At 35.7% G+C, this 24099-nt stretch overlaps 1 long non-coding RNA gene across 4 annotated transcripts in view; it reads right to left on the reverse strand.

The window, feature by feature from the left end:
- LOC109492681 overlaps window positions 1-24099 on the reverse strand; it is a 107798-nt gene that overhangs the window by 15905 nt on the left and 67794 nt on the right. The window lies entirely within an intron of this gene.

Below are 24099 nucleotides of genomic sequence, written 5' to 3' on the forward strand. Positions count from 1 at the left end.
TGATTTAGTTGTTTTGCAGAGACTCAGGCCTTGACAAAGAAACTGGCCAGAACCTGTCAGGACTACCAATTTTTTCTTTGAGCATGTGTAAGTATCTCATGGATGGACTTCTGATGTATAGGAGCCTAAAAATCCACCCTTGGATCATGCCACGGATGCCATTTTCTGGTCATGGATCACATTGCAACGTATGCAGAAGATCTGTGCAAACAGCGACAAAAAAATGACTTTGAACCTCTCTCAGTAACTTCCTTTATCTGATTTTATTGTTTATTTAGAGAGAAAATCTTAAACAGGATCCACACTGAGCACGAGCCTGATACGGGGCTTGATCCCATGACCTTGGGATCACAACCTAAGCCAAAATCAAGAGTCACATGCTTAACTGACTAAAAACAAATAAACGGGGGGGGGGGGGGGGGGCACCTGAGTGGTTCAAAGTCTTGTAGCTCTTCTCTCCTGTACCCAGATTCTTTTGCCTTTAAATATCCCTCATTGTACCCCTACAGGGAAGCAGGTTTGGGGCTTGCTCTTCCATCTCCTCATTTGGCTGTCTCTCAAACCCTTTCCTTGCTGCACATTGGGCAACTAAAGTTGAGTTCAACTAAATATATAGTAGGCCCATGTGGGGAATAAATTTAAGAACTCCCTGGGCTTACACCGATGGGTTAACAAGGAATAAAGAATTAGAAAGCCATAGGATGCTTACATCCAAGCTTGGGCAAACCAGATTAGGTAAATAAGTATAGATAGGTTGGGACAAAGGTATAGCAAGTAAACAAAATTAGGTATTCAGGGTAGAAATGCGCCCCTCCCCGCCAATTTAGTACAATAGCAGAAAGCTGCTTTCACAGGAAGAAAGGACCAAATTAGGTAAACAGGTAAATAGGGTTTATAGACCCCTTAGAGGTGAAGTCCAGAGCAGAGCTAATTAGCAAAAGAACCATACCTTGTTGACACTGAGGTAGCATGCTCTTTCTTGTCACCTAGGCCAGTTTAGGGAAACAGAGGTGGTGCCTCATATCTGCCATAAACAATCCTCTGCCAGGCACCAGGATTTTGTTTTGTATAAACCCAAACCCCTAAGACCACGTATCTTCAAAACCCCCTTTTCCTCATGCCCATGAGGTAATCTTCAGTTTCACTGTCTCTTTGTGCACGTCCATCACCATGTTTGTAAGCCTTCTGATCCTAATAAAGATCCTGGGGCTCATGTCTTCTTCCCGACATTAGCTATCTCTTGCATTTTTTTAAAAAAAAAATTTTTTTAACGTTTTATTTTTATTTTTGGGACAGAGAGAGAGCATGAACGGGGGAGGGGCAGAGAGAGAGGGAGACACAGAATCAGAAACAGGCTCCAGGCTCCGAGCCATCAGCCCAGAGCCCGACGCGGGGCTCGAACTCACAGACCGCGAGATCATGACCTGGCTGAAATTGGACGCTTAACCGACTGCGCCACCCAGGCGCCCCTATCTCTTGCATTTTAATCCTGCATCCCGCTTTCTTGCTGGACAAGAAAGAACTCTAGACCCAGTGTCTATGACAGCCCCAAATGTAAAGTGAAGAGGCTAAGACTTATTTTACAATTATGTAAAGAAAGTGAAGTGGCTTTCCCTCCACCCTGTGGAGGGTGGATGCCTTGAAATCCCACCAGTTCCTCTACTTGAGACACTTTCTCCAAAGTTACAGGATACAAATGCAGATTATGAAAGGTAATTTATCACTCCAAAAACACCCAATACTTCTTTGAGTAATCAAGTAGAGTGGGAACCAGCAAAGGTGAATTCTAAATGACAGAATACTGGGAAGAAAAATGGAAACACCGATGTTCAGAGATTAGAGGAGAGCAGGCATAAATGCTATATTTTTGTTACAGCATAAGCAAATCAGGTCACAGAGGATGAGGCCAGGGCTCTATGGAGAAAGGTGCCAAGAAAGAACATAAAGAGATGAAACCAACATTGAATACAAACATAATGTACAATTTTGTAAGCAGCAAAACCATGTTATAGAAGAGCATCTCATAATCTGGGATTTTAATAAAGATGCATTAAGTGTAAAAAGTTGATATAAATGGAAAGTTTGTACGAAAGTATGAAGCAAGCTGTCAGGAGACCTTTGACAATTTGAATAAAAATTAATTGGATAAATATGTGTCTCTCCTTCATTTGAAATAGATATGTATAGAGATTTAAGCATTTATTTTTTTTTCTGAGCTTTTTTGGTTTTAATCTCAGTATTGAGAGAGTCACAAGAATGGAAGGTCCTCACTTGCAGAGATTAATGATTTACTACTGCTACAAGCGCAGTAAGAGTACCCATTCTCAAGAGCACTGCCTGATCCTGAATGATCATCTAGATCCCACGAGGCTTTTTGGGCTCATAGAAGCTTTTTAGCTTGGTTTTTCCTGACATTAAAGAATTTTTAAGTATTCCTGTATGGCCAGATGATGGTGCTAAGGTTTCTTAACTTGACATACCCCTCAAGTTACTCTCTCCCCTCATTCCAAATTCCTGAGTGAATCTCTGGTTCATATACCAATGTCTTAACATTGATTTTGAATCACTTACTCAGACTCTATAGATATATAGAATACAGATATAGAATATATAGACATATGATATGTAGATAAGTTACAGATGGAGAGACAGATCTCAGATAATTAAATAGCAAGTGTTGATAAGGACATGATACATTGAGAATTAGTAGGGAGAAATGTAAATCGGTCCAAAGACTTTAGAAACTAATTAGACATTACTTCCACTTTTGGGTATGTACATTCTGAATAAACTTGCATTGGTGCACCCCCCCCCAAATACATGGAAACAAATGTTTGTAGCACACCATCTAAAAGAAAATTCTAGAAACCAAATTTCCAGTAAAAGGAGAATGTATACTAAACTGAAGTGTATTTTGAAAAAGTTTTGGGAATAAATCAAGTATAGCTACCTGCATCAACATGAATAAATTGTGTCAACAATATTGCTTGAAAAAATTAAGTCACAATAGAATACAGAGTCTAACAGCATTTATATAAAGTTCAAAAACACTAATATATTTCATATGGAAATACTTAGATACGTTTCTTAAGAGAATGATAAACACATGCTCAAAATAGTGGTTATCCCTGTGGAGAATTGAGGAGGAAGATGATCAGGGAGGGACAAAATGTATCAATAGTATTCTGTTTTTAAGCTGTGGTGAGTACACATGTGGCCTTTTGATTATCTTTTATAATGTATAAATATGTTCCTATCTATAAATATGTCCCTATACTATAAATAAATAAATATATGTATGTATATATATATGTGTGTGTGTGTATATATATATATATATATATATACATATATACACATATATATATGTATATATGTATATATAGTGTATTTCAAAAACAGATTTAGGAAATTAAAGTTAAAAAATTTTAAATTGTATCAGAAATCTCTGCCTTGACAGAAAACATGAATAGACACTTCTCTAAAGAAGACATCCAGATGGCCAACAGGCACATGAAAAGATGCTCAACGTCACTCCTCATCAGGGAAATACAAATCAAAACCACACTCAGATATCACCTCACGCCAGTCAGAGTGGCCAAAATGAACAAATCAGGAGACTATAAATGCTGGAGAGGATGTGGAGAAACGGGAACCCTCTTGCACTGTTGGTGGGAATGCAAATTGGTGCAGCCACTCTGGAAAACAGTGTGGAGTTTCCTCAAAAAATTAAAAATAGACCTACCCTATGACCCAGTAGTAGCACTGCTAGGAATTTACCCAAGGGATACAGGAGTACTGATGCATAGGGGCACTTGTACCCCAATGTTTATAGCAGCACTCTCAACAATAGCCTAATTATGGAAAGAACCTAAATGTCCATCACCTGATGAATGGATAAAGAAATTGTGGTTTATATACACAATGGAGTACTACGTGGCAATGAGAAAGAATGAAATATGGCCCTTTGTAGCAATGTGGATGGAACTGGAAAGTGTTATGCTAAGTGAAATAAGCCATACAGAGAAAGATACCATATGTTTTCACTCTTATGTGGATCCTGAGAAACTTAACAGAAACCGATGGGGGAGGGGAAGGAAAAAAAAGAGGTTAGAGTGGTAGAGAGCCAAAGCATAAGAGTCTCTTAGAACAAACTGGGGCACCTGGGTGGCTCAGTCAGTTAAGCGTCCGACTTCGGCTCAGGTCACGATCTCGCGGTATGTGAGTTCGAGCCCCGCGTCGGGCTCTGTGCTGACTGCTCAGAGCCTGGAGCCTGTTTCAGATTCTGTGTCTGCCTCTCTCTCTGACCCTCCCCTGTTCATGCTCTCTCTCTGTCTCAAAAATAAATAAATGTTAAAAAAAAAATTAAAAAAAAAAACAGAACAAACTGAGGGGATGAAGGGTGGGTGATGGATATTGAGGAGGGCACCTTTTGGGATGAGCACTTGGTGTTGTATGGAAACCAATTTGACAATAAATTTCATATATTGAAAAAAATAGAAATCTCTGCCTTGAACTGAAAAAAATATATATATAAAGTGAATAATACACATATTTGACTAAAATGGTGCTATTGACAAAGAATACTGAATATTATATCTAATATGATAAAATACATAAAGTCATTTTCATCCATGGTAAACACTTAATATATGATAAACATCCTCCCCCTTTCCATCATCACAAAAAAAGCATTTAGCATTGGATAATAATAATGATTCAAGAGAACACAATGATTAAGAGTGGGAGTACATGTGTGTATGTGTATATGGGTATGCGCATGTTACTTAGAGGTCATGGGTTTGAATATAAGCTCTGGGTGTTATGTGAGTTGCCCAATTTGTCCTCTGTGCTGTTTATTTTTAAAATTGAGATAATAGGTATTATATTATTGTGATGAGTAATTAAGATAAAACTAGGTGAGCTATTTAATAATTTTCATGCATCAGGAACTGTGTTGAATTCTGTGTATAAATTAATACAAATATCAACATGACAACAGCACTAATTTCTTAGAATTATATTCATCTACTCATACTTTAATCCACCTATTGTTACTGAACTTAAGAGGTAACTAGAAAATCCCAAGGTTGGCAATATTGATAATTGTTCGAATGTCTCATCTCTTGTTTATAACCTACAATTGCTTTCTTTTTACTAAGAAAAAAAGATTGAGTCTCTATTCTGATTTTTTAAAGGGGGAAAAAGCACAGAAGATTTTGAAGAAAGAATCACCAGAACGATCATATACACATTCCTTAAATTAAACAACCTGATTAAATGCCAGGCTGAATTTGATTTACCATATGTTAGAACGAGGAAAGATTATTTTGAGGCCAGCTTAAGGTCTAAGTATTCACTGCATCAGAAAATAGCAGTCTTCAGCTCAGAACTTAGATAGACCTAATTCAAAACAGGATTAGACATGCATAAAAAGTTCCACTCAATATAATTTTGTTTCTTCAAGTGAGTACACTTCTAAGTACCACCTTTATTTAGCATGACCTTTGGCAAACATTTCAATATGACTTTCTGACAGCTTCAGATTGAAAAAAATTGTATTTGAAGAAACACATCTAATTGTAATATAACAAAGAAGCTTTTCTTAAATTTCCAGTTCAGATTCAATACATCTAGCCATCTATTAATAATGATAAAAAAAAAAAGAAAGTTCAAGGAATTACTCTGACTCCAAGACTTAGTGTAAAGCTATAGTAATCAGCACAATATAGTATTGGTGAAAGAATAGACACATAGATTAATAGACACTAAATAGAGCCCAGAAATATACCTTAATAAATACAGTCAATTCACCACTGACAAAGGAAGAAAAGCCGCACAGTGGAACCAAGATGGTGTCTTCAACAAATGACACTGGAATAGCTGGATATCCATATGCAAAAATACCCACAAGACCTTGTGCTCATCACAGAAGTTAACTCAAAATGGATCATAGATCTAAATGTAAAATTAAAAAAAAAAAGGAACTCTAAAACTCCTGTAAGACAAACATGAGAAAGCCTACATGCCTCAGTTATGGTGATGCCTTTTTAGGTACAACAGCAAAGATACAATCCATGAAAAAAAATGTTAAACTGGAGTAGATTAAAATCGAAAAACTCTGCTCTGTGAAAGACTATATGAATAGAAGACAAGACACACTGGGAGAAACCCATCTGCTAAAGGTCTATTATCCAAAATATGTAAAGACCTCTTCAAACTCAACTAGAAAATAACAAATTTGAAAATGGGCCAAAAAACATTAATGCACTCACAAAAGAAGATATACAAATGACAAATAAGCTTATGAAAAGATGTTCCACATTGTTCATCAGAAAAGTACTAAATAAAACAATGAGCTACAATTAAGCATCTATTAGAATAGCCAAAACCTCAGACAGTGACAATACCAAATGCTGATAAGGATGTAGAACCATAGGAAGACTCATACTTTGCTGTGGGAATGCAAACTGGTACAGCCGTGTTAGAAAGTAGTTGGAAGTTTCTTACAAAACTAAATACATTCAGCATATTAACTAGCAATTACTCCTTGGTATTTATCCAAAGGAATATAAAACTATGTCACATACACACACACACACACACACACACACACACAAGCTGTACATGGATATTTATAGGTTTATTCAGAATTGCCCAAAGTGGAAAAAACCAGATAACCAAGATATCCTTCAATAGGTGAGTGGACAAATAAACTACACCTAGACAATGGAGTATTGTATTATTCAGTGCTAAAAAGTATGAGCTATCAAGCCAAAAAAAAAAAAAAAAAAAAAAAAAAGGAGAGAGCTTAAGTACATATAAAAGTGGAAAAAGCTTTAAGAGTTTGTTACCACTAGACCACCCTTACAATAAATGTTACAATAAATGTTAAAGGGAGTTTAAAATGAAATAAAAGAAGGCTAATTTGTTACAGGAAACATTGTCAAAGTATAAAAATCACTGGCAAAAGTAAATATATAATTAAATTTAGAATACTTTAACATAGTAATAGTGGAAAATACATCACTTTTATCTCTAGCAGAAATGCTAAATGATAAAATATTAAAAATAACTATGTAATTTGTTAATAGATATTTATTGTAAAAAGATGCAAATTGTGACATCAAAAATAAAATGGGGGAGAGAGTATAAAAATGCGGAGCTTTTATGTGTGTTTGAAGCTTAAAATAGAGTATTATAAATATATGTTTTATGTAAGATTGATGTTAATGACAAAGGAAAAGTTCACAGTAAATACATAAAAGAGAAAGAGAAATCAAAGCATACAACTACAGAAAACTATCAAATCACAAAGGGAGAGAGCAAGAGAAGGAATAAAGGATTTATGGAACAAATGGAAAACAGTTAACAAAATGACAGTAGTAAATTCATACCTATCAATAATTACTTTAAGTGTAAACGGACTAATTTCTCCAATAAAAAGAGAACAAGTGACTGAATGGATAAAAACAAAAACAAAACAAAACAAAACAAAAAACCACTATGCAATGCCTATAAGGGACTCATCTCACTCTAGAGACACACTGGAAGTGAAGTGATAGAAGAGGGTATTTCATGCAAATGGAAGCCAAAAGGAAACAGTAATAACTAGTATCCAACAAAATAGACTTTAAGCCAAATATTATAAGGAAGAAGGTAATTATCTAATGATACAGGTGTCAATCCAAAAAGAGGACATATATGCAAATATTTGCCCAACATAGTGAGTATTGACATAATAAGTCAATACAAACAGCCCTAACATAAGACATAGACAGCAATAATATTAGAGGATTTAATAAACCACTTTCAACAATGGATAGATCATCCAGGCAGAAAATCAACAAGTAAGCATTGGACTTAAAGGACACATTAGAACAAATGGACCTAGTAGGCATTTTTGGAATATTCCATTCAGCAGCAGCAGAATACACATTCTTCTCAGGTACACATGGAATCTTCTCCAAGATAGTTCATATGTTAGGTCACAAAACAGGTCTTAAAAAATAACATCATGTCAAGCATCTCTTTTGATGGCAATGGTATGAAAGTAGAAATTAATTATAAGAAGCAAGTTGGAAATTTTATAAATATGGAGATTAAACCATAATTTCCAAAAAAAAAAGAAAACACAAACAATGACTCAGTAAAGAAACAAAAGGAAAACAAAAAAATATCTTGAGACAAATGAAAATGGAAATACAACATGTTAAATCTTCCTAGATGCAACAAAAGTAGTTCTAAGAGGGAAGTTCATCAAAATAATGCCTGGATTCAGAAAAAGTCATCTCAAGCCAGTTAACTTTGCACTTCAAGGAACAAGAAAAAAAGAACAAAGTAAACTCAAAGTTAGTATAATGAAGAAAATAAAAATGATCAGAGGAAATAAAAGAAATAGAGACCAAAAAGACAATAGATAAGATCAATAAAACTAAGTGCTAGATTTTTGAAATGATAAGCAAAATAGATGAAATTAGCTAGATTTATCCAGGAAACAAAAAGGAAAGAACTCATAATTCTCAATGAAAGAGAAGACATTACAGTGATACCACTATAACACAAAGGATCAGAAAAGACTACTTTGAAACATTATATGCTAACAAATTGGATAACCTCAAAGAATAGATTCCAGTAAACCTACAATCTACCAAAAGGGGATCATGAAGATACAGAAAATCCAAACAGAGCAGTTACTAATAAAGAGATTAAATCAGTAATCCAAAACCTCCCAACCAGGATCAGACTGCTACACCAGTAGATGTTCCTACCAAACATCTAAAGAACTAACGCCAAACCTTCTGAATCTTCCAAAAAAATAGAAAAAGAGGAACGCTCCCAAATTCATTTTGACACCAGAATTAATCTGATACTAAACCCAGATAAGGATACTATAAGAAAATTACATGCCGATTTCTGATGAACATAAATGCAAAAGTCATCCACAAAATATTAGCAAAGTGAATTCTACAGTGTATTAAAATGAAATACCATGATCATGGTCATAATCAAGTAAGATTTATTGATCCCATATTAACCATGTTAACAAAATGAGGAATAAAAATAGTATGGCCATCTCAAGAGGTGCAGAAAAAACATTTTATGCAATTCAACATAATCTTATAAAAATTGCCAACAAACTGGGAACAGACGGAATGTGCTTCACTATGATAAAAGCCATGTATGACAAGCCCACAGCTAACATCGTACTCAATGGTGAAGAGCTGAAAACTTTTCCTCTAAGATCAGGAACAAGACAAGAGTGCCCATATTCACCATTTTTTTTTCAACATAGCATTGGAAAGCCTAGCCAGAGCACAAAGAGAAGAAAAAATCAAATAAAATCATCTAAATTAGGAAGGAAGAAGTAAAATTGTCTCTCTTTACAGATGACATAATATATTAAAAAAAAACAAAAACCTAAAGATCTCAGAAAAAAATCTAGGACTAATAAGTTCAGTAACATCACAAGATACATAATCAGTGTACAAACAATTTGCATTTCTATACACCAGTGAACTGTAAGAAAGGTAATCTAAGAAAAACATTTTATTTATAATACCATCAAAAAGAATAATATACTTAGGAATACATTTAACCAAGGGAATAAAAGATCTGTACACTGAAAAGACTGGTGAAAAAAAATTGAAGAGGTTATAAATATATAGAAAGATATCCTGTGCTTATGTGTTGGAAAATTAATATGTTAAAATGTATATACTACCCAAGTGATCTACACATTTAATGCAATCCCTATCATAATTCCAATGGTATTTTTCACAGAAATAGAACAATCCCCAAGTTTTAATGGAACCAAACAGATCCCAAATAGCCAAAGCAATATCAAGAAAGAGCAACTAATTTAAAAGCATCATACTTCCTGTTCAAGTGGTAATACAATGCTATACCAATCAAAAGGTATGGTATTGGCATAACAGCAGACATTTAGATAAATGGAACAAAACTGAGAGCCCAGAAATAAACCCATGCATGTACGTTTAGTTCATTTATAAGAAAGGAGCCAAGTACATACAATGAAGAAAGGATAGTCTCTTCAATGAATGGTGCTGGGAAAACTGGACAGACACATGCAAAAGAATGAAACTGGACCACTGTCTTACACCACTCACAAAAAATGACTCAAAAAGGATTTTATACTTCAGTGTAAGACCTGAAACCATAAAAGTCGTAAAGGAAAACATAGGCAATCACTCCTTGATATTGGTCTTGGCAGTGCCTTTTTGAATTTGACACCAAAAGCAAAAGCAGTTAAAGCAAAATTTAACAAGCAGATCATCAAACTAAAAAGCTTCTGCATAACAGAGGAAAACGTCAACAAAATGAAAAGGCAATCTATGAAATAGAAGAAATATTTGCAAACCATGTATCTAATAATGGATCAATATCTGAAATATAAGAATTCACACAACTCAATAGCAAAAAATAAAAATTTAAACATTTAAGAATTTTTAAATGGCCAAAGGATGTGAATAGGCACTTTTCCAAATAAGACATATAAATGGCCAACAGATACTCAATAGGTGCTCACTGTCACTAATCATCTGAGGAATACAAGTCAAAACCACAATGAGGTATCATAGTGGTTAGAATTTCTATTATCAAAAAGACAATAGATAACAAATGCTGTGGTGGATGTAGAGAAAAGAAAACATTTGTTCACTATTTGGGGGAATGTAAACTGGTATAGCCACTATGGAAAGATGTATGTATAGTTCTTTATTTCTTCAAGGAATTAAAAATAGAATTACCATATGATCTAACATTCCTATTTCTGCAGTTAAATATTCTTTTCAAAGGAAAATCTTTATTTCAAAGAGATAGCTGTACTCCCATATTTACTACAGCATTATTCATGACAACCAAGGCGTAGAAACAATGTAAATGTCCATAGACAGATGAAAGGATGGAGAAAATGTGGAATGAATACATCTGTATCTCTTTATCATCTATCTATCTATAAAATAGAATACTATCCAACATATAAAAATAAGGAAATTCAGTCATTTGCATCAACTAGAATCACCCTGGAGGGCATTATGCTAAGTGAAATAAGCCAGAGATGATACTGCATATATGTAGATTATATTTTAAAAGTACAAACTCCTAAAATCAGGGTAGAAAAGTAGTTGTTGAAGGGTAGGGGAAACAAGGAAGGTTGGGAGAATGGTACAAACTTTCAGTTATCAAATGATAAGGTCTTAGGATCTAATGTATAACAAGGTGACTATAGTTGATAATACTGTATTATATACCTCAAATTAGCAAAGAGTCAAATTTTTTTTTAATGTTTATTTATTTTTGAGAGAGAAAGACACAGAGCATGAATGGGGAGGGTCAGAGAAAGGGAGACACAGAATCTGAAGCAGGCTCCAGGCTCGAAGCTGTCAGCACAGAGCCCGACGTGGGGCTCGAACTCACAGACTGCGAGATCATGACCTGAGCCGAAGTCGGATGCTCAACCGACTGAGCCACCCAGGCGCCCCAGCAAAGAGTCGAATTTAAATTCTATCTCTTTCTCTCATGCATGCACGCGCATGTGCACATTCGCACACACGCGCGCGCGCGCACACACACACACACACACACACACACACAATGAAAAAGACAAATATGTGAGGTTATAGATTTGGTAATTAACTTGATATATGGAATTCTTTTCCAACAAATATGTATATAAAAACATCACATTGTATACTTTAAATATTTTATAATTACATTTATCAATTTACTTCAAAAAAGCTAAAAACAAAAAAAGATCAGCTGGTAAGAACAAGGGGTGGGAGAGATAAATTGGCAGAGTGCATAGGATTTTTAGGGCAATGAAAATACTCTATTATAATGATGCATGTATGTCATTATACAATTGTCCAAACCAATAGAATACAAATAATGAACCCTAAGGTTCACCTGTGTGATGATGATTTGTCAAAGTAGGTTGGTATTTGATGAAAAATATACAATTCTGGTGCATAATGTTGATAAGAGGGGAAATCACTGTACCTCTTACTCAATGCTGGGGGAATTCACTATATGAGGTCAGGGGGGGAAATCACTGTACCTCTTACTCAATTCTGCTGTAAGCCAAAACTGCTATTTAAAAAAAAAAAAGCCTTTGAGCACCTGGGTGGCTCAGTTTGTTAAAGCCTCTGACTTCTGCTGAGGTCATGATCTACAGTTTGTGAGTTCAAGCCCCACATTGGGCTTTCTGCTGTCAGCACTTGGACCTCTTCAGATCCTATGTCCCCTCCCCCCCCTTTCTTTCTCTCTGCCCCTTCCACAAACTCTCTCTCTAAAATAAATAGGTTTTTAAAAATCTAAAAAAATAAAATAAAATAAAGCCTTACAAAGAAAAAACACAACAATAAAAACCCTACAAATCACCAAACTGAGTATGGTTCTATTCTTCAACAAGTACTATCATATGACTGTCACATTGACTAGCATATTGCCTGGATAGGAAGATGAAGTGTAGGTCTTTAAAAGAAGTCTATGTCTTTAAATAAAGTGTATGTCTTTTCATGAAAGTTTTGATCATCGGGTGATCTAAGGAATTGCCAAATCACTCTATTAAACACCTGATGCTAATATCACGCTGTATGTTTACTAACTGGAATTAAAGTAAAAACTTAAAAGGTTTTGAATACAGCAACAGCATAGCTTGAGTAAACAGGAATGTCTCAAAGCAGCATTGACATAGATCTACTTATCAAGGATGTCATTTTGTGTATTTCCTTACGTCAATAGTCATCAGAGTCTAGGAAAAAAAAGTTTAATACTATAAAAACACCACCAGTCTTTTTCCATTTCCATTCTTTTGTATTTGCTTCTTTAAGGAAAAATATAATTGACAGCTGATTGTAAATTAAATACAACTTACGGTCTGCGAGGGCCATACACTCATTCTCTATCAAAACAACAGGCCCCAGCAGAATAATTCTATGTGTATCCCTACATTTACATGGTATGACCTTCCTCCTAGACCCAACTTAGACACTATAGCACATCAATACCACTGTCACATAACATAATACTCCCAGTTAGTTTGGCTTCTTGAATTTAGAGTTCACTGTGGCATGGTGATTATGCCCACAATAGTGTAAGCCAAAGCAGCTTTCATAATCAAGCCTGAATGAACCACACCCATGGAAGTTATTTCATCCAATTCTAGATCAGAAGAGTAGCATGCCATTGAGAACTGGCCTCCACTACACATATTCAGAGAAGCCTAGTGATATACTTGGAGATGCAGGAAATTAAAGCCCTATGGATTTAGTTAATAATATTTGTTAATATAGTTTGTTAATATAATAATTTGTTAATAGTTAATAATAAGTGGCTACAGTTAATAATGAATTCTATATTTAAAGATTGCTAAGAGAGTTGGTCTCAAATATTCTCACCACAAAAAAGCAAAAAAATTGTAACTATGTGATGTGATGGGAATGTTCATTAACCTCATTGTGGCAATCATTCCACAATTTATATGTGTATCAAATCATCACATGATACACCTTGAACTTACAAAATGTTACATGTCAATTAAATCTCAATAAATCATGAAAAAAAGAGATAAAATCTTAAAAGCAGCCACACACAAAAAATGACACATCACACAGAAAAGAACAATAAAAATCAGGCTGACTTATCAGAAATGATAGAGACCCAAAGGAAAATGAAATATTTTTTTTCTTTCTGTGCTTTCAGTATCTAAACTGTTCACATTCTGTAACTTTCAAAAATATGAATGAATTCAAAGGCACTGAAAGCAGGAATTCAGATTACTTGTGTGCCAATGATCATTGCAACATTACTCACAATACCCAATAAGTGTAAACACAAATATCCATCAACGAACGAGTGGGTAAACAAATGTAGTATATCCACAGAATGGAGTATTATTCAGCCTTAAATAAAGTACTGATACTTGCTACATCATTGATAAACTTCGAAAATATATATGTTAAATAAGGCAGACACAAAATGACAAATTATTATAGGATTCAATTTATATGACTTACTGCAAATAGGTAAATATATGGAAATAAAAGTAGAGAGACGGGGAGAGGAGAAGAGGAAAAATTGGGGAGTTATTACTTATTACAAAGTTTCTGTATAAGATAATGAGAAATTTTGGAAATAGTGGCAAATGGCAACACAATGTTATGAATGTAGCTAAAGCCACTGAATTGTATATTTAAAATTATTAAAAAATAAATAAAATGGCAGGGCACCTGGGTGGCTCAGTCAGTTGAGCATGTGACTTTGGCTCAGGTCAGGATCTCACAGTTTCTGAGTTGGAACCCCATTTAGGGCTCTGTGCTGACAGTTCAGAGCCTGGAGCCTGCTTTGGATTCTGTGTCTCCTTTTCTCTTTGCCCCTCCCCCACTCACACTCTGTCTTTTTCTCTCTCAAAAATAAACATTAAAAAATAACAATAAAATAAAATGGCAAAATCTCTGTTACATATGTTTTACAATTTTTAAAACATCAAGGTAATATACCCTAAACCCTTGAATTGTATGTTTTAAATGGGTGAATTTAATGTTGTAAATATCTTAATAAAGATGTTAAAAAATTAAAGGGAAAAAAGTCAAAAAATGTTGACTAGAGAAAAGATAGGAAAGAAAAAACATCCTTCTACTTCTCAACAGATTCTTCTGAAGGTGAGTGGTAGGTGGTACAGGCTGTCCCAAGTTATCCCATGTGACTGAGAAGTCGTTGTGGTTTTGTGTTAAATTGTGGCCATCTTTACTTCTTTATTCCTAGGTACTAGGATTATACCACCTATACCATTCCCTCCCCCTGGCACACTGTTAATGTGTAAACCTTACTTCTGTGTTTTCAAGAGGGTCCTGGTTAAGACATAAACCAGGTATGTAGCAGATAAGTTTGTTGTTAGCATAATTTACGTTTCCTGGCCCAGTTTTGATTTCAGCCCCACTGTGGTTCAAAATTTCATGCATACTGAAAGATTCGTATTTATCTCTCCTTTTCAACCTCAGGGCACTTTCTGAACATGGGAGAGTTGGCTTAGTTAATGTATTTTTTTGCAAAGCTCTAAAGAGCGTTGGAGTTAATACCCCTCAGGGACAACTCTCAACTCGAAGAAGCTCCCCATGTTTATCAGACATTGAATACAAGGAGGCATTCCCTTTGCTTCACAGAAGGACCAGTGGAATCTAGCCCTCAACAACAACTTAAATCTCACCCTTAATTCAAATTGTTCTTCTTTTATCTTTCACCTATTCTATAATTCTTCATGGAACAACCTTTCAAATAAACTGCCTTTTAAAATTCTATTCTTCGAGCTCTACAATTGGCAAGACCTACACATTTTTTTTTTCCGGAAGTAGTCTTAGAAAAAATATCCTTTAGGATAGAGTTTTGGAACCAGATTCCTTCCTGTCCAGATGTCAGTTATTGATGACAGTATATAGGGTGATGATAACCTGTGATGTGTGATGCAGTATCACAACCACCAATAATTTTACTTGTGGTGGAACTGAAATGACGTACAATAAGAGGAAACATAATGTATGCATTTGTTCTGGCACTTGAATGGTGTGAGGCAATGGTAATTATAAAGATTAGGAGGTAGCTGGCTTTTGTTACATTTCTTAAAAGACTTAAAAAAAGAGGATGGCATGGTTAGGTCTGCCAACTAGCAGAGCATGACATAAAAGCCTGAAGACTGTGGCATAATTTAAAGAGACCTTTCAATAAAGCCAGTGCTGTGCTAAAAATTAAGCTCAGAATTTAATTGTTAGCAGAATAGCAAAGGAGATCATATACTATCTTGGCAGGTAGCCCAGGGTAAAGTCAGGGACTTCTGTAGGACCTTGGTATTTGTAATTAGTATGTAAATGCCTTAGTAGATTCCTGGGAACCTCCCATTTTGGCTGAAGCTTTGACACCTCAACCGCACTCCTGGTTTAGTGGTGACTATCTTTGTAGGCAAAAATTTGCATTACAGGATGCTGCCATGGAACTGAGCTCGCAAGTGACAATGGGCATAGAAGAAGCCAGGTAGTGACATTTAACTATCAGATACAACACTGACTTTTTTTTTAACTGGAAGATGATAACAGAGCAGCAACCAGGCTGTGCTTTTGTCTACAGATTTGGTGGCAATGACTAACAGATGGGTTTCTTGGGTAAGATACTAAGGCAGTTGATAAGGATACTGCTTTTCTTCTTATAAAAGAAAAAAAAATAAAAGAGCTAAGAAGGCTGACAGAAATCTTAAAAGTATTTCCCTCCCAGTTTTCAGATGCAGTTCCCGCCAACTGAATGGGAGACCAATTTCTACTTGGGTAGGGCCTCTGAAATGTCATTACAAATGAATACAATCATCCTATCAGTTCTTCTCCAAAGAGAACTTCAGCCACATATCCTATAAATGTATATGAGTGAGAACTTAAGAGGGGATACTAAATACAGGGTCTGAGCAGACATTGATGCCAGAGAAGTCAAAATACCATCATGGACATCTTACATAACTGTCATACATTCTCCATGAGCTTCCAAACACACTTTTATCTCACAGTAGAGGGAATGGGCCCTCAGATACACCTTATGGTTTTTTTCCATACATGACTTCAAATTTAGAAGTAAATTTAATATCCATTTATGCTAAAAACTTTCAGCAAGGTGGGTATAGAGGTAACAACATACCTCAACGTGACAAATGCCATATATGACAAGCCCACAGCTAATATCAATTGTGCAAAGCCAAAAGCTTTTCTTCTAAGATCACGAACAAGATGCTTGCCACTTTTTTTTTTCACCATAGTACTGGAAGTCCTCACCAGAATCATTAAGCAAGAAACATACATGCAAGTTATTCAAATCAAAAAGGAAGAAGTAAAACTGTCATCATTTGCAGAAGCTATAATATGATATATATAAAATCCTAATGGCCATCACAAAACCATTATATAAACTCAGTAAAGTTTCAGGATGCAAAATCAATATACAAAAATCTGTTCAGTTTCCACACACTAGTAACAACAACTATCAAAAAGAGATTAAGAAAACAATCCCATTTACAACTGCATCAAAGAGAATAAAATAATAAAAAATAAATTTAACCAAGGAGATTAAAGATCTGTATGCTGAAACTAGAAGACATAGATGAAAGTAATTGAATAAGACACAAATGAAAAAAATATTTTATGTTTATGGACTGGAAGAATATTGTTAAAATGTCCATACTACCCAAATCAGATTCAATGTAATGTTGATCAAAATTCCAATTGAATTTTTCACAGAAAGAGAACAGTATTGAACTTTGCATGGAACCACAAAAGACCCCAAATAGCCAAAGCGATATTGAGAAAGAGGAACAAATCTGGAGGCCTCACATTTCCTGACTTCAAACTATATTACAATGTTATCACAATCACAATTGTATGGTATTGGCATAAAAACAGATATATACATCAGAGACATTTCAAGATGGCAGCAGAGTAGGAGGATTTAGAATTGCATTGACCCATGAACACAGCTAGATAACTACCAAATCATTCTAAATACCCCAGAAATTGACCTGAAGACTGACGGAACAAACTCCACAACTAAAGGAAGAGAAGAGACCACATCAAAGAAGGTAAGAAATGCAGAGCCATGGTTTAGGGGAGAAAGGATCATGGGTCCTATGCAGGGAAGGGAGTCATGGTTGCAGAGAAGGATGAGAAAGAGAGGAACACACAGGGGGACATACAAGGGGAATGTTTCCCCAAAGCCACTGGCTTGGAAAATGAGAAGCTGAATTTCTTGAGTTCTTGCAACCAGTGGTGTTAAAGCTGGAGTTTTAAAGTCAGCAAGCTTGGCTGGATAGAGCCCAGAGAGCACTCCACTGCACTTGGACAGAGGGCAGACAAACAATCCGGGGATGGATCGCGTAGAAATGGTGATCTGTGGAATGTCTGCAGCACACAGAGGGAGACTGTTCACTCTTCTCAGGATGTGTCCCTGAGAGGCCATTTTCTTGGAAACACTTCTCTGAAACAAAGACTGGCTGGCACCATTTTTCTCTCCCATCCTTCAGCATAAACATAGAGCCACCTGTGGGAAGCAACACAGCACTAACAATAACTACCTACATTGCTTAGACCAAGCCCCACCCATCCCACAATCTGATGGGGCTGCCTTTCTGAGTCAAGCTAGTCTCAGTCCCAGTGTGGTGCTCCCCAGCTCCAAAGACCAGGACAAACTCCTGCCCATACAGGAGACTTCTGCAGGGCCTCAATTCTGGTGGAGTTAGTGTTCGGTCTTATTTCATAAGTGGACCAGAGCACACCTGGTTAAAACTTGCCACAGTCAGGCCAGGGACCACACACTGCCCGCAGCAGGCAAGGAGAGCCTCTGCAATTGACTGGCTCAAGGACACAGCAGCTAAAACACCACAGCATAGCACAAGTGGCACACTCCCTGGAGATAACTCCCTGAAGCACCAGGCCCTGGGCACTACTTGATCTCTTCTTAAGGCCATTAAGAGCAGGAGACCTAACTGGCTTTTCTAACACAGAGAAGAAAGCAGAGACTTATACAAAATGCCAAGATGGAGGATTTCATCCCAAATCAAAGAACAAAATAAGGCCACAGCCAGAAAGCTAAGCAAAACAGATATCAGTAGCATGCCTGGTGGAGAATTTAAAGCAAAAGTCAAAGGGATACGCCATAGGCTTGAGAAAAGAATAGAAGACATCACTGAGACCCTTACAACAAAGATAAAAGAGTTAAGGAAGAACCAGAGATTAAGAGTGCAATAAACAAGATTGGAAACAGGCTTGATGTAATAAACAGCAGTCTGGAAGAAGCAGAGAAATGAATTAGTGACCTAGAAAACAAAGTAATGGAAAATAATGAAGCTGAACAAGAGAGAAAGAATTATGGAACACAAGAATATATCTAGGGAACTCAGTAACTCCATTCAACATAATAACATTTCTATTATAGGAGTCCCAGAAGAAGATAGAGAAAGGGAGCCAGAAAACTTATTTCAAGAGATAATAACAGAAAACTTCCCTAATCTGGGGAAGAAAACCAACATCCAACTCCAGGAGGCACAGAGAACTCCCATCCAAATCAACAAAAGCAGGATAATACCAGGACATATTTTAATTGAATTTGCAAAATACAGTGATAAAGAAAAAATCTAAAAAGCACAAAGACAAAAGAAATCATTAATTTACAAGGGAAAACCCCTAATGCTAAGTGCAGGCTACTCAACAGAAACTTGGCAAGCCAGAAGGGAGTGGCATGATATATTCAAAGTGCTGAAGGGGAAACACCTGCAGCCAAGAACTGTCCACCCAACAAGGCTATCATTAAGAATAAGAGAGATAAAAAGTTTGCCAAACAAAAACTAAGGGAGTTTGTGACCACTCAACCCACTCTGCAAGAAATATTAAAGGGGACTCTTTGAATGCAAAGAAGAGACCAAAAGTGACAAAGATAGGAAAGGATCACAGAAAATCTCCAAAACAATGACAAAATAAGTAATACAATGGTAATAGATACATATCAGTAATTACTTTGAATGTAAATGGATTAAATGCTCCAATTAGAATCTATAGGGTGTCAGAATGGGTAAAAAAAACAAACAAAAAACACATCTATATGCCACCTCACTTTAGACCTAAAGCCACCTGCAGATTGAAAGTGAGGGGATGGTGAAAATTTATCATGCAAATGGTTATCAAAAGAAAGCTGGAGTAGCAGTACTTCTATCAGACAAACTAGATTTTAAAACAAGGAATGTAACAAGAGACAAAGAATGGCCTTATGTAATAAAGGAGACAATTCAACTCTTATAAATATTTATGCACCGAACATTTCATAGAATTCAAAGAACATTCTAATTGACATACCATTTAAGAAACCCATTTCCACTGGGGTACCTGGGCAGCTCAGTCTCTTAAGTGTTGAACTCTTGATTTTGGCTCAGGTCATGTTCTCATGGTTTGTGAGACTGAGTTCTGTGTCAGGTTCTGGGCTGACAGCATGGAGCCTGCTTGGGATTCTCTCTTTCCCTCTCTCTCTGCCCCTCCCATGTTCATGCCCACTCTCTTTCAAAATTAGTGAGCTTAAAAAAAAAAAAAAAGACTTGTTTTCAGTTTATGACCGCAATGAGCCACATACTACTATCCTACTTGGAAAGTCACTGGTTTTGGTTTTCCAAAAGAAAATTTTCCTTCTACAATTCTGATTTGAATGTTTTCCTTGCCTTAAAAATGGAAATTAAAAAAAATTTTTTGAATATTTACTTATTTTTGAGACACAGAGTGTGAGCAAGGAAGGGGGCAGAGACAAAGGGAGACACCGAATCTGAAGCAGGCTCCAGGCTCTGAGCTGTCAGCACAGAGCACGACACAGGGCAAGAACTCAGGAACCATGAGATCATGACCTGAGCTGAAGTTAGATGCTTAACCAACTGAGCCACTCAGGAGCCCCTTAAAAATGGAAATTTATTAACAAACCCATTAATGTATGTATGTATTTTATACAAAATGTTTTCGAGATGCAATTCAAAATCTGTCTTAGAGATCATTTTTTCTTTAATAAGGTCAAATACATGTGTTATGTTTTCATGTCATGATCTTATTTTTAAAATTTCTTTAGTTTTGAGGCAACTTGATCAGGTGTGAGTATAGGCTGTTGTAGAATATGAATTAAAATATACCAGTCAAAAATGTTACTTAGTGAACAAATTGGGTATTAGTAATAGAATTGACAGAAGGGTTTGATAATGGGTTTGGGAAAATTCTTTCAGAAAAATTAAAAATTTAAATATGCAAGAATATTCTACATACATATTAGACATAGTAAGCTAATTTACCTTTCCTATCTTGAATTTTGATATTTAAACATTTACGGCATTGATACTCAAGTATTATTAAAATCAAATATTTTATATCATCTTAAATGTTTTATTAGTCAAGAAGCTATAGAGTTAGATATTTTATTTTCCTTCCTTTTTTAATTTGAATTTTAGTTAACATACAGTGTAATATTGATTTTAGGAGTAGAATTCAGTGATTCATCACTTACATACAATACCAAGGGCTCATCACATCAAGCGCTCTCCTAAATACCCATCACCCATCTAGCCCATCGCCCGCCCACCTCCTTCCAGGCTCTGCACCTTGAGCACAGAGTCCAACATGTGGCTCAGTCTCACAAACTATGAGATGGTGACATGAGCTGAGATCAAGAGTTAGTTAACAGACTGAGGCACCCAGGTGCCCCAGCTGAATAATATTCCACTATATATATATCCTACATCTTTATAAATTCATCAGTTGATGGACATTTGGGATCTCTCCAAAGTTTGGCAATTGTCGAAAATGCTGCTATAAATATTAGGGTTAAAGTATCCCTTCAAATCTGTATTATTGTATCCTTTGGGCAAATACCTAATAGTGCAATTGTGGGATTGTAGGGTATTTTATTTTTAGTTTCTTGAGGAACTTCCATACTATTCTCCAGAATGGCTGCACCATGAGTAAGAGATTTTATTTTTTTAATATTATTTTGTAATAATTATATTATCTTCTCAGAAACAAGCTAAAAATCATAAAGAGAAAATTATGTTAGTAAATTCATTTTCAGGTAACATTTCCCTGAGATTTCTTCCATCTACTAAAACTGTTACTGCTCAGGGCACCTGAGTGGCTTAGTCGGTTGAGCATCTGACTGTTAGTTTTGGCTCATCAAGATCTCACAGTTCATTCGTGAGTTCTACCCCACTTCAGGCTCTGTGCTGACAGTCCAGAGCCTGCTTGGGATTTCTCTCTCTCCATCTCCCTCAAAAGAAGGATAAATAAACAACAACAACAACAACAACAACAACAACAAAACTGTTACTGCTTATTGGTAGGAAATAATGTGTTTGACTCTTAGTAGTATGAGTTTGTATATAATTTAAAAATATTTTTTGATTGAAGGTTACGTGAGGTCTTTTCTGGCAGTAACTCACTCTATAGAGTAACACTGTACAGATGATGTTCTTAAAACAATGAGCTATTAAGTTTACACTAAAAAATATAGGAAACTCATCAAACAACCTATAAATAGCTGTTATTAAATATGGAATTTTGACTCCTTATTCCTAAGTGGATGAAAGAATAAAGAAAATATGGTGGGTGGACAACATGTAAGTTTTTTGTATGTCTCGCATCCATGAAATGCAGCCAGACCAACACTAAACCATCCTACAGACCTCAAAAACTGATTGGAGGATTAACACAATAATCTGCACAACCTGAACCACAGAATTATGCAATGTGAAATAAGTCAGACAAAGACAGGTGGGTAAATTGGGTGAAGGAGGTTAAAAGCTACAATCTTCCAGTTATAAAATAAATAAACATGAGCATGTATTATACACCATGGTTGCTATGGTTAATACTATATTGCATCTTTCAAAGTTTATGAGGAAGTAGATCTTAGAAGTTCTCTTCGCAAGAAAAAATAGTTGCAACTTTATATGACAGTAAATTTTAACTAGGCTTACTGTAGTGATCATTTTGTAATATATACACCTATCAAATCATATTGTACACCTGAAACTAATATTGCTATATGACACTTACACCTCAATTAAAATAAAACAAACAAAAAGATTAGCCTAGATCTGGCACAGATTTTGAATTAGCAGACAAGAACATGAAAACAGTTATTATAACCATAATATATGTGCATAAAGGTGATTATTGACATGGAAAATACTTAAAAATACCAAACATAATTTCTAATAATGAAAACTACAATTATTATGAGAAAAACACCACTGGATAAGATTAACAGCAGATTAACATCACAGAGAATAAGACTGGTGAACTTTATGACACAACAAGAAGAAAAATCTAAAATCAAAGAGAAAAAGACACATACAAAAAAAATGAACAGAGCACCTATGAAAATGTGATACAACTTCAATCAGCTTAATGTACATGTAATTAGAAATATATCCAGAGGAATTATTTCCAGATTCCCAAATCTGATGAAACTATAAATCTACATATCCAGGAGGCTTAATGAAACCCAAGCACAAGAAGCATAAAGAAAACTACACCAAGATGTATCATAATCAAATTACCCAAAACCAATAATATAGAGAAAATCTTTTTTTTTAATTTCTTAAATGTTTATTTTTGAGAGAGGGAGGGAGGGAGGGAGACAGAGAGAGAGAGAGAGAGAGAGAGAGAGAGAACACGCGCACATGCATGAGTGGGGGAGGGGCAGAGAGAGAGGGAGACACAGAATCCCAAGCAGGCTCCAGGCTCTGGCTCTCAGCACAGAGCCTGATGTGGGGTCGAAGTCACCGACCACAGATCATGACCTGAGCGGAAGTCGGAGGCTTAACCGACTGAGCCACCCAGGCACCCCAAGGGAACATCTTTTAGATGGCTGGAGAAAAGATGTATTACATACAAAGGAACGAAGATAAGGATGACAGCTGTTGTCTTGACATAAAAATAAGCCATAGAGAGTAGAGCACTATCTTTTAATTTGGGAATGAAATGAGAAAGGGATTCTAAAGGAGCATAAAGTAAATTTTGAGGGTGATGGTATGTTCATTATCTTGATTGTGATAATGGTTTCACTGGCCTATACAGATCAAAACTTCTTAAATGTTAGACATTAAATATGTACATTTTATCATAGGTCAATTATATGTCAATAGAAGTATTTAAAAAAATAAATGAAACCAAGTTCACCTTCACCAATAACTAAATAAATATGAATCAAAACAATGAGGTTTGTTCCTGTTTCATGTGTCTGAATACATGATTTTGACTGTAATGATTAATGATCCCGATAGTCTAGGTAAAACATGGCACTCAACTCAATGAACTTATGATAGAAACAACCCTTGGGAAACCAACTTGGAAGCCTCAGAAACTTTGAACCATTAATTCCATGCCTGATCATCTATATGGAGAAAATCATCCCAATGATAGAAAATATTTCAACCCACAATTATTTTCAGTGTGACATTATCTGTAATAGTCCAAAAAATGGACCCAAGCTAAATTGCTCATGCATCAGTCCAGATAATAAACTCTAGGC

The sequence above is a fragment of the Felis catus genome, chromosome D2 (genome assembly GCF_018350175.1).
Source record: "Felis catus isolate Fca126 chromosome D2, F.catus_Fca126_mat1.0, whole genome shotgun sequence".
NCBI classification, from domain to species: Eukaryota; Metazoa; Chordata; class Mammalia; order Carnivora; family Felidae; genus Felis; species Felis catus.